The sequence below is a fragment of the Vigna umbellata genome, chromosome 1 (genome assembly GCF_029865625.1).
Source record: "Vigna umbellata cultivar VRB3 chromosome 1, Vumbellata_1.0, whole genome shotgun sequence".
NCBI classification, from domain to species: Eukaryota; Viridiplantae; Streptophyta; class Magnoliopsida; order Fabales; family Fabaceae; genus Vigna; species Vigna umbellata.
This window is the reverse complement of record NC_142165.1, coordinates 75264421-75279081: the sequence shown is the minus strand read 5'-3', so window position 1 is coordinate 75279081 and position 14661 is coordinate 75264421. Positions and strand designations below refer to the sequence as shown.

General features: G+C 34.8%; 1 pseudogene across 1 annotated transcript; it reads right to left on the bottom strand.

The window, feature by feature from the left end:
- Positions 1-1196: 1196 nt before the first annotated feature.
- On the bottom strand, positions 1197-9696 carry LOC148206332 (DEAD-box ATP-dependent RNA helicase 28-like; annotated as a pseudogene). The gene is made up of 19 exons (XR_015783543.1): positions 9325-9696; positions 8230-8410; positions 7929-7997; positions 7721-7827; positions 7074-7152; positions 6279-6452; positions 6006-6154; positions 5537-5631; positions 5223-5325; positions 4983-5045; positions 4705-4766; positions 4446-4542; positions 3857-3975; positions 3713-3755; positions 3383-3484; positions 2541-2642; positions 2330-2416; positions 1950-2224; positions 1197-1668 (listed from the first exon to the last, which is right to left on the bottom strand). The product of XR_015783543.1 is annotated as a DEAD-box ATP-dependent RNA helicase 28-like (transcript).
- Positions 9697-14661: the final 4965 nt, after the last annotated feature.

The window sequence follows — 14661 nt, the reverse complement described above, 5'->3', positions numbered from 1 at the left end:
GCGTGGTCTGTTCAGGCGACTCACAATCGAACCAACGACAACAACACTCCATCAACAATGACAAAACAGCACAGATTTAAAGCACATAAACAATAATAAACCCTAAATTAAACTATCTAACACAAAGGAAGAGAATGGTGAAGAAAACCAACCTGAAGAAGACGAAAACAAGCTGCAAAGGAACTCGATCCAAGCTCCTCCTCGAAGCTCTGGACGCTCCTCCACCCCTTGGCGGCAATGAAAGCTTTCAAACCAAAGAAAAACGGGAAAGAAACAAAACGTAAAAAGAAAGAAAAGGAAGAGGGGAGGTGAAACGGAAATGGAAAAAAGGGAAAAGAGTTCTATGAATGCTGGACAGAAAGTAAATAAGGATTAAGATTTTAAATTATTTAAAATAGGATAAAAGTAAAAACTTTAACTTAAAAATATAATTAGAATTAAAATAATATGAAAAGGTTGAGAAAGTATACGATGGTGATGGAGAGAACAACATATAATAACTAATTAAGTCACTACTGAAAACAGTTAAAACCCTTTAAAAGCCGAAACTTAATCTTATATAAAGAAAAATATATATTAATAGACTTATAACAATTTTATTTAACTTATCAGTCATTAATTCATATTACTGAATTAATATAATAGTTGTGAAAAGATTATTTCAACTGTCAGTATTTTTCTTAATATAAATTGTTATTCTTTACCCGATTTTTGACTTAAATAATCTTTTTCTTTAAATTAATATTAACATAATTTAGAACGTGTCAAAACTGAATTTATCTTATCTCAAATCTAAATCTTCTATTTTTGACAAGTGACACTAAACTATGTTACAAACAACGGTTAATATCAATTGTAAATTTAATAGAAGAAATTATATTGAATTTTTTTAAAAGAAAAACTCAATTGAATAAAAAAAATATAAAAATCAAAACAAATCAAAAACACAAATATAAAGTCAAATTACTAATTAAATCCTGATTGTTTGTTTTAGACATATACTTTCTACAAATTAAAATTTTACATTTTTTTATTTTATATTGGTATCGTGTTTAAATAATAAACATGAGTCTAACATCCAACTTAATTCTTTCAGAGTGAAGTACTGTTAAACCTCTTCTTTTATGATTTAATTTCCTTAAAATAGCCACTGACAGCAGAGGGTCAATAGTAAGCAGCTCAGGAGAATTTTGGCATTTACAATGAAATGATCATCCAACCCCAACATGCTATTGTATTGCATAAATGGTGTCTTAACAGAAGTACAGCAGAAAGAATTCAAGAGCTCTCTGAAAAATAATTCTATGGGCAACATTTAAAACAATCTGATGCTAGTTTTACAAAATTGGACAGCAATAAATCATGCTGTCCTTTTGGGATGAGAACAAAAAGCTAGTGATACAATTACCAAAAAAGCAGTACTGGTAGTATTAGTTACAGCTATCATAACCCCACAACAGAGGTTACACACCACTCACCACTCACCATGACCACCCAAATGCATCAGTTGAAATTCACACCTCCAATGGTGGGAGTAGATATCTGGTATTATAAGCATTTGAATACGTGTCTGGTTAGTAACAAGGACACATTGCAGGTTTCTATGGTCCTTCCATGCACAAGTTTATGACAAGGATTATCAGCTTCACAGACTACTTGCGCTTGTACCTGAAAAGGGAATTTGAATTGAGAGTTCATTTTTTGGCATTGAACAAACTAGTGTAAAATAAATCGACATGCATAAAGTTACCAATGTAGTAACTACAGAATTATAACTAGAGGGGCAAACAAATATCTAATCACTGTAAAAGTAATGAACCAAAGAAAATGAAAATGAAAACAATGAACAACTTTAGAAGCAAATAGAATGAATCAAGATGAGATCAATGATTTGAGGGATGCTTAAAAGCTCAGAGTTACTGGTTTCAGAAAAGAGACAATATTAATACCTTGACTTGCTTTTGAATGAACTCTTCGCCTTCTTTCCTCCTCCAACACCTCTTCTTTTTGGCTTTTTATCCTTCATGTCAGTCTGGAATAGATCCCTCATCTCTTCTGTCCTTGAAGGAGTTTTCCTTGGAACATTACTAGATTTCTTCTGACTCTTCTTCACAATCTTGCCAGAATCTACTGCCTTCTTAACAGCCTTCACTGCTTTTGCCCGTCGATAAGCAAGATCAACAAGTGACAATCCACCCTTTTCTTTTTTATTCGTTCCCTTGGCCTGCAATCACATGCATTTATTTTAAGTGCAACAAGAAGAACAACAAAGAGTATATTTCAGCCTTCATGCATGAAGAATGTTAATAGGAAGGAGGAGTGCATATACCTCTACTTGGTTACCATCCTGCTCCTCATCCTCCAACATCTCTCTAGCTGCTTCTAACTTTCTGCGCTTCTTTCTAGGCAAATGTTTCTACACCAAAGACATATTCATCAAGTAAATACATAGCAATGCATAAACATGCAAGCCCACTTACATTTTATATGTATATAAACAAACAAACTTCATGCATAACAAAATTGGGAAACTCTGTTACCTCTCGCTCTCGCTTCCTCTTTTCCTTCATTCTGAGGTCTTCAGCTTGTTCGGCGCTAATTACCTCTTTCCCAGAACTCTTGTTCTTCTCTTGGGAGGATGCCTGATCATAATTATTGTACTTCTTATCAACAATTGGAAATATTTCACCCAAGAAAGAGAAATCTAAACAAAAATAACTTGCCATTCAGTCATTAGTTTGTTCACGTGCATTATAAAGGAAAGAGTCACCGTTGTTCATGTGCATTATAATTGCTAAAATATGACTTGATTACATTAAATAGGAAAATGTGATATGATTCGACCATAATAGATAGGAAAATATCTTGGTAAACATTTCGCTGTATTAACAATTGATTATATTCCTTATTGTTGTTCCATGTGTGTAACACACATGTAACTCATTATATGTCTTTCCAGTTTCTCTCTTCTCAACAATAATCATTAAAATATATCGCTGGATACTTACTGAAATGAAGCATACGTGTATATGATAGAATCAATTAGGGGCAATCTTAGGAACTAATTAAGGTTTCTATATTTGTGTAATTAGGATTGAATCATTGTAATTACTAGTTAATATAAGACTAATTGCATGTTTGATTTAGCTATTATTTTAGAAGAAACAACAACCATTTTCCAAAAGATATCCTTAAGAAGCTGAAAATGGGAGACGGAGTGAGATTTCTTCTGAATAAGCTGTAATCCAGACATGCATAAATATATTATAAGAACGGAGTGAGATTTCTTCTGAAGTATAACGCTCAATCAATCCATCGTAAGATGGTAAATTAATGCCACTAATTTGAGATATTATTTCAGGAAGATAAGAAGATATTCTACCTTAGCTGCTTTGGCAGCAAGCTTTTTCTCCTTCTCTGTGACAAACCATGTTCTTTTGGGACGGGAAAAGATCTCGTCCTTATGTTCAATCATGTTTTCGGCCTGCCAATGTCATATAAGTGCATACTTTTAGTAAAGGGGAAATGTTAATGATGAGAAAATGAAAATAATCATACTGGTTCCGAAGTCAGGGACTGTAACATAATAAAATTAAGATAATATAATTTTCTAAGCGATGTTACTCTGAAATGACATAGACATGATTACATTTTTAGTTATCCAAGGCATGCCAATATTGGAAGCAAGAAAAACAAGATAACTGGTAAATACCTTTGTGGCCTCCATTTCAGCTTTCCTTAGAATTCTCTCTTCACTGAATAAATAGAAATATAAATACAGTAAAATATTAGTAAAATGGAAGTGAAAGATAAAGAATGAAGCCTTAAAAACTAAATAATAATATACAATCAACACCTCTCTTCTCGAAGTACTTCATCAATTTGATCCTCCATTTGCTCAATAATATGAGACCACTTAAGTATAGATTGCTCAGCAACAATGCGGCTTTTCAACTTTGAACCGGCTCTCTTGGCCTAATTAATTGAAAATCAATAGTTACAGGACTGATTATAAATGGCTCATTTAAAGCATAACTAGATTTTTTTTTTCCATTTGTGTATTCTCTCCCTTAATAGGAAAACAATAAAAATATCTGGTATTCTTCAGGCATATTTTAGTGAAATGATTAATAGTAAAGGTATATATAATCCGGACCAAATAAAAACTAAAATTAGTACATACACAGTGAATGGGATATTTCTCTGTAGACTATGTAATTAAAATATTTGGTGTAGAAACTTTCCGATGAAATGTCAAACTTGAATAACTAATTGGGAAAAATAATTAACATACATTGGCAGAATATGTATAAATTACTAAAAAGGACGAGGACCCAAAATCCAGATGAACATGAACTCATGCAACCTTTTTTACCTTAAAAATAAGGAAAAATATGAAAAAAAAAATCTGAAAAAAATGGAGCAATTCTTAAAACGATACTCACAATGGCTTTTAAAAGTGATCGATCATTGTCAGTCACAAAAGTGACAGCATATCCTTCTCTTCCAGCTCTTGCAGTTCGACCCACACGATGAACATAGCTTTGGGGATAAAAGAATTATTTAAGTTACCAGGATGACCATGGAGAGAATGAGATATTGTTTAAGGTGAGATCAATAAATATATTCTCATATATACAGCACAGCAGCAACACGTCAAGCAAAGTTACCAGTTAACAAAAAGATGGATATCATAGACTATACCTAGTAAGATCACGTGGACATGCAAAGTTGATAACTGTTTGAACACCAATAATGTCAAGGCCCTACAAATAAAAGCATAGGCAACAGTGTAAGATTTATATCCAAATTCCAAAATGCCAAAAGAAAATGCTAAAAAAACCACATATTTAATAATTGTAGGATCACCTTGAGTGACCACAGTTTTACGAGATCAAAAGGGGTGTTTGATTTAACAATACAATTAATAAAATAATATTCAGAGGATAAAGAAGAAGGAAACATCAAGAATAGAGTCGTACACGAGCAGCCACATCTGTTGCAACCAAAAAATCCACTTGCTGCTTCCTAAACTGTTCCAAAGCCTGAATAGACAATCAGAAGGGAGTAAATCTTGTCACAATCACAACTAATTTCAACAGGAAAAAAGAACATGAAATCATCAAGTTTAGTATCCAAAAAATGTGATAGCAACATAACTACAAAATAAACCAAATAGAAAAAAATACGAATAATACACCCATCAATTATTAACAACATACTTCCAGACGCTGGGCTTGAGTAAGATTTCCATGAAGCTCAGCAGCTTTTATGCCAGCTAATCCAAATATAATCTTTAATCTATGTGCTGCTTGCTTTGTTCCACTGCACAAAGGAAAGAATACTTATAAAGCAGTGCAAGTGAAGACCAACATAGATTAGAGGAGTAATAGTATGACACTGGAGTTGTAGTAAAATCAACCTCCTACTTGTCGCCAATCAGTTTCATATGATGACCATATATGAGAATCCATAACCAGTTCATGATATAGAATCAAATCCTACATGAATAAGCATAGGAAATGATAAATGAAACCTGAATATGATGACTTTGAGGTAAAAGTTTTTGAGCACATTGCAAGAAGAACAGCCTCCTGGTTTACTTCACGCATTCTTCGTATTCTAACAACTCTGGAATAGAAAAAAATAATTAACAAAGCTTGAAAGATTTTAATTGATGCCAAAACCTTGTGAACCCATGTTTTAAAATAATAGTTTCACAAGTAACTTCTATGGATTAAAATATACTCTAAACAGCATGAAATATGCTCCCTTCATATGCTTTTAAAGTTCAAAAAATAAAACCATTCAATGTCCATTCCATTAAAAGACTTGCTTACAACAAAAGAACATTGAAGAAGTATTACTTATTGATTTTTCTTCCACAATAACCTTTTATTGATCACTACAATACGACATACAGCTGACTATCATCAAAGCATACAGAACAGAAGTAGAGATAAGTGATTATGAGATTAGAAATAATAATGAGACAAAGAAATTACTCCTCAGTCAAGGTTGCAGGCCGTTTTGTAGATGGGTCAGCAGAAAGACGCAAGGGCTTTGACAGGGAAAGCTTAATAAGTTCATCAACCTCCTCAGTCATTGTTGCTGAAAACAACATAGTCTGCCTTTTTTTGGGGCACAAGCGAACCTGTTTAACATTAAACAAACACACATTTTTAACACTTTTTATTTTAAAAATTGATATCAGGAAAATTTATACAGCATATTTTTAAGTGTAATGGTTCTTGTATTAAAAGGACACTAAAACTCACAAGTTCTTGAATTTCAGCACTAAATCCAAGCTCCAAAAGACGATCTGCCTCATCAAGGATGAGAACAGCAAGATCATCCAAATCAACAGACATGGCATTGCGTAAATGGTCAATCATGCGTCCTGGAGTAGCCACAACAATGTCTGGCATTGATCTCAAAGCAACCTCTTGCACCTAGGATGGCAAAATACCGCTTGTAAACCACAAATAGCAAAGGAGACAATCTTTGTCCCCAATCAACTAGACAAAAGTAGAAAAATTTTATAGCTATAAAAGCCACAATTATTTAAAATTTGGAAAAAAAAAATGAGACAGACCACTGATTATGAAGAAACCAATGGTTTTAGTTTATTGAATACAATCCGTCATATTCTCTTAGTTTATTAGTTTGGAATATTTCTTCAAAGGCTCACTAATCTAATTAGTCATCAGAAAAGGTTACTTTTACAAAATTCTTTCTTAAATCAATTCATATCATCTACAAAGATATCATATCATATACAGTGTTCAAACATGTCAAATTTAAATTCATTGATAGTATGAAAGAAAATTAATGTCTTCAAACTCAATTGATTTTTATGTATCAACTGTCAAACAGACAGGAAATGTACTGTATAAAACCCAAAATTTATCAGGTTTTATAAGAGACAGAAGGCAAAAGAAAACAATTCTCGTGGACAATACGATAACAGCTGACTGCAAACTGAAAGCATCACAAAAGGCACATAAATATATTCTGAACCACCAGAAAATCTTGCAAATTAAGCTGTCAGGAAGTTGAAATAGTGATCAAACCTTTGTTGACAGACCCCCAACAACCAGGCAACACCTTATATCAGTAAACTGAGCAAGCTTTTCTATCATACTATGAACCCTGTCAAAGAAAAATTAGAAATAAGTATATTTGGAAAGCAAATAGCATGAATCACCATAAAAAGAGTACTCTCGAAATTTAATCTACAGCCTTTTCTGCTTGATGTGCTTAATTTTCAGAATTAAATATATGAATACAATATATATATATATATATATATATATATATATGTGTGTGTGTGTGTGTGTGTGTATTATATTTTATATATTCATATACAAATCATTGATTTAAAAGGTGCCTGATCTGAATTTGATGCATTAATTTAAATGCATTAAAAAAGCAATAAATGTTTCAAAAATTATATCCATCCAATGCAACCATGAACTGAACCATCTATATACCCAATGAACCACTTTAATTCCAGCTTTTGTGCAAGTGACAATGAAGAACGAGTATGCAAAGCCTATATACTAGTCAGCCCACATCATACATGGTCAAAGAAAAGACAAGCACATTCATACTACATTTTAGTATCCATAGGCCATTTTCTCTCCTAGACTATATTTGGAATACTTTTACAAAATAAACAAAATCCTAAAGTAAAAATCAGTACAATTGTAACACTTACTGGACGGCCAATTCTCTGGTTGGAGTAAGAATGAGGACCCTTATTGCACGCATGCGTTTTGGACGGAACAACAACCTCTCTAGCGTAGGTAGTGCAAATGCAGCTGTCTGCATGGAAACACATGAGCATGATATGAACAATATATGGAACACTGAAGCAAGATATCACAAATTTACAAACACCCGAAGAAAAGTAACAGATAGAATACCTTCCCTGACCCAGTAATGGCACTCCCACATATATCACGACCAGACAATGCCAATGGAATACATGCTGCCTGTCATCAAAATTCAAAACGCCCAAAAACAAAGTAAAATTGTCTGCACAGGCGTCCTAAATAGCATGAAGATAGAACACGTCATGAAGTCACACAACTAATTCCAGTGCTTAGACTCAAAAGATAAAGCAAGGCAAGATATTGAAGGTAATCTATCCTAAATAGCATTTAATTAAGCAACCATAAATGCTAAGAATTAACATAAAAATCAACAAAGCCAAAAATAAAAAACCTGAATTGGCGTTGGTTTAGCATACCCCAGGGCCTCACAAGCCCGGAGCAAAGGACGAGACAAAATTAAGCTGCAGGAAGGAATCGGCATGGAAAGAGGTTCCATCAGAAGGAGCAAAAAAGGACTTGCTATCACCACCATAACCCTCCTCTTCGTCTTCTTCATCCGGTTTATAATCTTCCTAACCAAAAGCAACAAATTTAAAAAAAAAATCAATTCTTGATACAAATGAGCACTATTGCCTATCGTTGGTCAGAGAGCAAATTCTAAAATAAGAGAAATGCTAGCAACACGGTCTCTAATACCCGTTTCAAAGCACAGTATTATTAGCTGAAATATATTAGAAAACAAAAATTTCCACAAGTTTCACTACTTCAATAAGCCTCCACTCATGCACATCAGGAGTGTGTTGCAATAACAGAGCACATCAGGAGTGTGTTGCAATGCATTTTGCTAGCACTACTATTGAAACAAATGAGCACTCATTATACGATCTTCCTAAAGAAACTCAATAACTAAATAATCAAGTTTTTTAAACAAACAAGCAGTATTTTTCAACCCCTGGGACTGGAGCAAACCCGACAGACCCCTTCCTCAATTTGCCCAAAAAAAACAAAAATAAAAACAGCGTTTGAAGCATATAGAAAACATCCAAATCCTAAATAAAACCATCTTCTGAAAACAGAGAAACACTTATGTAATCCTCCCCAATAACCAAAAATTTCAATAGTGTATGCAGAAGGTATACGGCCACGTAAAAAAAAAACGAAAACCCAATAATTAGTTCCCAATCCCAAATAAAACCAACTTCTGAAACAGTTAAGCACTTCTTCACAATCCTCCCCAACAAAAATAAAAACATTTTTTCTTATCGTGTAAAAACCAGAAGAGTATACGAATGCACACACACATAAAAAAAGAAAACCCAATAATTCGTTTTCAATCCCAAACAAAACCAACTTCTGAAACAGTGAAGCACTTCTGGTCAATCCTCCCCAACAAAAAAAAAAACACTTTTTCTCATCGTGTAAGAGTAAAAACCCAGAAGGGTACACCAATGCACACACACGCACACAAAGAAAACCCAATAATTACTTGTTCATCAAGTTCAGACTCGGAGCTGTGGTCAAGCTCCGCAACGAGCGGCGTGGAACGTTGTCGGAGAGCTTTGGAGATTTTCTCGTCCACGGAGGTTGTGCTCCTGCGAGCGTGTTCCTCGGCCACTGATTCCGTGTATTTGGCGAAGTCCCATGGAGACTGCGTTTTCTTCTTCGAAACCCGCGCTTCTTTGTGCCGTCCCTCTTCTTCTGAGTCAGAATCTGATCCTGACTCAGCTTCCTCTGGTTCTTCTTCGTCTTCTTCTTCCTCTTCTCGTTCGGAGTGTTCGATTTCTTCGTCGCTGGGAGGTTCGAAGACGAAGCTGGGCGACATGGTTGTTTGGTTTGTTTTTTGCCGCAGGTTTTTAGAAGGGTTCTGCATTGTGTAGTTGTAATTTAAACTATGCAAAAGAGCGATAATGGGCCGGGTCAGATCAAACATTTTTCAACCCATTGCTGTGAAGTGAAGTCACCTAAATAGCCTTTTGAAATCCTTACAAATTTACAGAAAATACCTTGAGGGTCTATTTCAAAGTTTACAAATCACAATCTAAAATTAACATTTAACTATTTTGAAATACTAAAATATATTATTATAAAACAAAATTTTAAATTTTGAGAATTTTTTTTTTGCAATGGTAAAATTATTAATTTAAACATAATAAATATAAGGTTTAAATCTTCGGATGGTCCTCGTATTTGTATGAGAATCTCAAGTGGGTCCTCATATTTTCAATTGTCTCAATTGGATCCATATATTTGCAAAATGTCTCAATTGGGTCCAAATATTTGAAAAATTAAGCTAATTAAGTCATGTTCGTTAAGTTTTCACAAATAGCGTTAAATGTGTTGAGGTGGATATACTGAGGTGGATATTTTATTAAAAAAAATATGTTACAGTGATGACATGGAATTTAATAAATTAAAAAAAGTAGAATTATAATGCCGTCTTAATTTCCTTTTAATAAATAATATTTTTTTCATTCAAAATCCTAATTGGATACATTAGGATGAAAAACCTTGATCAAGCCCTACATTTTAATATCTAAGCAAAATTTTTCTCCCAGCCTTGGGTTTCCTTTCTCGCGAGCTTCAGTATCCTCCATTTTTTTTCCTCTTCATCTTGCGAAATCCAAAAGCTTGAAGCTTCTGCTCTTTTTCTTTACTACGGTAGACTCAACGTTGGCGGCGAGGCACAACGAGGTCGCGGCGAGGGCGTCCTGCAGCGGTGACGTTTCCACGGGGGTTAAAAACCCCAGCTTCTTTCTTCCCCCTTTCTCGCGGGCAACCAACCTGGAGGGATCATCGATGGCACTGCAATGTCGGCGAGAACGCAACGATGGCGCAGTAAAGGCGCGATGAAGGCGTGTCGTTCTCTTCGTGGCTGTGTGTGCTGCGAGGACGGCTTTTCGCGGTCTCGTGGAGGCTCTTGTGACGACCCTCAAAGCAACCGCGAAGGTGGACGCGGGTTGGGTGCGAACTATGATGACTGGTGAAGGTGGTGGCGAAGCGTTGTAAGGGAGACCGACGCGATAGGGGAGTGAATCTTCCATTTTGGCATATTAGGGTTCTGAAATTTGAAAATTTTGGGTTTATTTTTGTGCTTAATTCTTTATCTTGCAATTGGGGTTTATGGATTCACTCCGCGATTGTAGCGTTTTGAGTTTTGGGTTTCTTCTTTTCGCGATTGCAGCGTTTTGAGATTTCTACTTTAGAAATCTTCCGTTAGGATTTTCTAATTCTTGCGGTTCTGGTTCTTGATGATTGTTGGTGGTTACACAAGAGGAGCAGCCATGGGGTTACGATGGACGGCGTTGGCCGACGTTGGCAGCCCGGGATCGTATCTCACAAGGATTTAACCGCGAGTTGCAAGACTTGGTTCTCAAACTCAAGCTATTCTCCTCGTTGGAAACAGTTCTCCACGATGAAAAGTGTGTAGACCGGGTTCGCGAGCAGGCCGGACTTGCAGTCGCGACAATGATTGGTTGGAGGAATAAATTTTATCACGTCAAAAACTCTTAATTTAAAAAAAATTCACGTAATAAAACATTTTTACATCAGCGTGCACCACGTCATCACATTTTAACGTCGTCTGTGAAAAGTTAACGGACAGGGTTTAAATGGCTTAATTTTTCAAATATTTGGACCCAATTGAGACATTTCGCAAATATATGGATCCAATTGAGACAATTGAAAATATGAGGACCCACTTGAGATTTTCATACAAATACGAGGATCATCCGAGGGTTTAAACCTAAATATAACTTTCGAATTTTCAAAAATGAGTAAACTTATAAATTTAATTGTTAGTTATGATTTTTATCTTCGAGTATCTGGGAACGAGGAATTATATTTTCATCGTATGCAATTAACAAGGTATTAATATACTCGTTTGTTAAATACGTCAGTGAATTTATTTTTTTAATTTAAAAGTATAGCATTGTGTTTAAACAAGGTAATTTAGAAAGTTGATCTATTTATTTGAAGAATTTTTAATTTTGTATAGTAAAATATCACTTGTTTGAATAAAGTATTTTAAACAAATTTAAGAAAACTTGTAAGGTATAATAAATAAAATAAAAGAATTTCAAATATCTTAAAAGATATAAGAAAATTGAAATTTTACTCTTTCACCTTTACTTAAAGGTTAAGTTGAGTCGGTTGGGGCTAAAGGCTAAGTTGAATTGGCTCGAACTGAAGATTTACTTGAGTCAACTCAAACTCTCAAGTCGGCTGAGGTTGAAAGTTGAATCGATTTGGCTCAAAGCAAAATTTAAGAGGAATTGACTCGAGTTAAAGGTCAAAACAAGTCGACTTGAGCTAAAGGTCAAGAAAACAGGTCAATCAGGACAAAGAACAGGACGAGTTGGTTCAAGTCGAAGGTTGAATTGATTCAACATAGTCAAAGGTCAAGTAGATTCAACTTGGACCAAAGATCAAGTCAATTCTGTTACCAATGAGGAGCATTGGTATCTTGAAGCTACTGTGAAATTTTGATGATGATAAAAGCTGAAGAATTGAAGACTCTAAATGCATCTTTTGTTAAACGCATTTTGTAGAATCAAATGTATAGGATAAAATGTAATGATGTAAAAACTCTTAGAAGTTTTCGTATTTAGTGAGTCATTGCACAAATAATCGATTATCAAGAGGAATAATCGATTATCACGAGCCACTTTAGAAGAGAGTTGCTTGCGCAAATAATCGATTATTACACAGAATAATCGATTATCAGTGTTTCATTTAATTCTGTCCAAGTCTCTGAAATAATCGATTATTGCTCAGGATAATCGATTATCACTCTTTTGAAAACCCCATAACGGACACAAATAAACGATTATCACTTATGATAATCGATTATCAATGGCAGTTGGGAGATTATCACTCTTTTGAAAACCCCATAACGGACACAAATAATCGATTATCCCTTATGATAATCGATTATCAGTGGCAGTTGGGAGATGTCTTTTCAGTTTTTGACCTTGCACGAAACTAGACTTATAAATAGAGGTCTTCACAACTCTTAGAAGCAACTTTTCAATTGAGAGTATTAGAGCTTTGTGCCTAAGGGAAGCTCTCTGTGAGTGAAAAGGATCTATGCCATTTTGAGAATACAGTTTGTCTGAGGAAGTTCTCAAAGTGATAGAGTGCTCTTGTCTGGTCTTGTGAATAGGAGAAGCTTGTGCTTTGTGTGTCAAAGGTTGGAGCGGTTCTCTTCAAGTTGGCAGAGTTGTGGCTTCCGGTTCGTGCGTCGAAGGAAGCTCTTCCGGTTCGTTTGTCGAAGGAAGTTACTTGTTGCACTCTTCTGGTTCGTTTGTCGAAGGAAGGTGTTTTCTATTCTTTGCTTATTTTGATTATCTGATTGTAATCTGCAAACCATATTTTTAGTGAAAAAGGTTAATCACTATTTATAGTGATTAACGACTGGACGTAGAATCTTTTGATTCGAACCAGAATAAAAATTCTGTGTTGATTTTCTTGATCCCTAAACTCTTAGCACATCAACTGTTCGATAAAAATTTTAACTTGTGTTGTGATCGTTACACGCTTTCCGCTATCTAAATTTTATTCCGCTGCGCAACTCTATAACGGTACCGATTGTTCCGACAAATTCGACTCAAGACAAAGAACGAGTTGAGTCAATCGTGGCTAAATGTTACGTTGATTCAACAGAGACCAAAGGCCAAGCTAAATTAGCTCAGGTCGAAGGTTGAGACTAGATAACTCAGGATGAAGGTCAAGACGAGTCATCTTAGGACAAAGGTCGAGACGAGTCATCTTGACTCATAAGTCAAGGCGAGTCAAGACGATCCAATGTAAGTCGAAGATCATGTTGATTTTGTGTAGGTTGAAGGTCAAACCATTTTGACGTAGGTCGAAGGTCGAACCAATTTGTCCCGATATAAGTTGATAATGGTACCACCCAAATGGTTAGCTATGTGGTGCATAAAAGCTTTCTTGAGATAAATATTATTGAAGGTTTATTAAGTAGACTCCTAGGAAAGAGAGAGAAATCATAATAAACAAACTTAATAATCTTACCTTTCCTAACCAAAATTTTCCTTAAACCTTCTTTTTACAAATTTCCTCATAGAAATCCATGTTTTTTATTTGATGAAACAACCTTAGTCATGACATGGACTCTCAAATGAATTTTCATTCAATCTTATGTGTTACTCTTAACACTTTTGAAATAGTTCTAAGTTAACTTTTCATTTAAGATTATTGTCATAAGCAAGAGCTGAAATTTGGGCTTGATGAAGTTTCTTATCTATTATTGTTCAATCATTGATTTCACAATTTTGGGACTAAGTTTCTTTACTCTGCTATGTTGGTTGGAATCCACAATACGATGGCTGGAATCAACAAAACATGTGTCTTCAACTGTTTTGTTAGTATTCCCACAATTGGCGTAGGTTTCATTTTGATATCCATCGACATGACATTCTTTAATGCCTATGCTCCCTTTTATCTCAAGTATACTAAGAGTTCTTGGATTGGGTTTGGTTTCCATGGTGGAACAAATATTTCATGATTGTTGAGTTGCACTTCGAATCAGAAAGTTTCTTTTTCAATATAGAGTCTTCACTTTCCAAAATTCTACTTAGCTCACGTTGCTTGGTCACTAATCAAGGAGATTGGATTTTCTTTATTGAAATGACATCTTTGTCGTATTTTCACACTTTCATTGTCTTGAAGCTCATCGAGGCCACCAACGACATTCACGCCACATCAAAACATCACCTTGTTGCGTATATATTAATTAGGGTTTTCTTGGTCGACTTGTTGTTCCACGCTCGTAGCCATCCTCTCATGCATTAACATCACTTTTTCT